A 773-nucleotide genomic window follows, 5' to 3' on the forward strand; every position below is an offset into this window, starting at 1 on the left:
TTTTTTTTAATATTGAGCGCATGAGCTGTTTATATATTTTGGAGATTAATCCTTTGTCAGTTGCTTCATTTGCAAATATTTTCTCCCATTCTGAGAGTTGTCTTTTTGTCTTGTCTATGTTTTCCTTTGCTGTGTAAAAGCTTTTAACCTTCAATAGGTCCAATTTGTCTAGGAGGTGGGTCAAAAAGGATCTTGCTGTGATTTATGTCAAAGAGTGTTCTTCCTATATTTTCCTCTAAGAGTTTTTACAGTGCTCGGTCTTATATTTAGGTCTCTAATCCATTTTGAGTTAATTTTGTGTATGGTGTTAGGGAGTGTTCTAATTTCATTCTTTTACATGTAGCTGTCCAGTTTTCCCAGCAACACTTATTGAAGAGGCTGTCTTTTCTCCATTGTATAGTCTTGCCTCCTTTATAAAAAATAAGCACACCCCCTCCATCATTTATTGCTTGTAGATTTTTTGATGATGGCCATTCTGAGCAGTGTGAGATGATAGCTCATTGTAGTTTTGATTTGCATTTCTCTCATGATTAATGATGTTGAGCATTCTTTCATGTGTTTGTTGGCAATCTGTATATCTTCTTTGGAGAAATGTCTATTTAGGTCTTCTACCCATTTATAGATAGGTTTTTTTATATTGAGCTGCATGAGCTGCTTATAAATTTTGGAGATTAATCCTTTGTCAGTTGCTTCATTTGCAAATATTTTCTCCCATCCTGAGGGTTGTCTTTTGGTCTTGTTTATGGTTTCCTTTGCTGTGCAAAAGATTTCAA

The 773-nt window shown here is 34.7% G+C and overlaps 1 protein-coding gene across 2 annotated transcripts in view; it reads left to right on the plus strand.

The window, feature by feature from the left end:
• The window catches only part of RGS7 (regulator of G protein signaling 7), a 663,829-nt gene that overhangs the window by 419,973 nt on the left and 243,083 nt on the right, over window positions 1-773 (plus strand). The gene's annotated exons all lie outside the window — the stretch shown is intronic.

Source organism: Physeter macrocephalus, chromosome 4 (assembly GCF_002837175.3).
Source record: "Physeter macrocephalus isolate SW-GA chromosome 4, ASM283717v5, whole genome shotgun sequence".
Taxonomy (NCBI): domain Eukaryota; kingdom Metazoa; phylum Chordata; class Mammalia; order Artiodactyla; family Physeteridae; genus Physeter; species Physeter macrocephalus.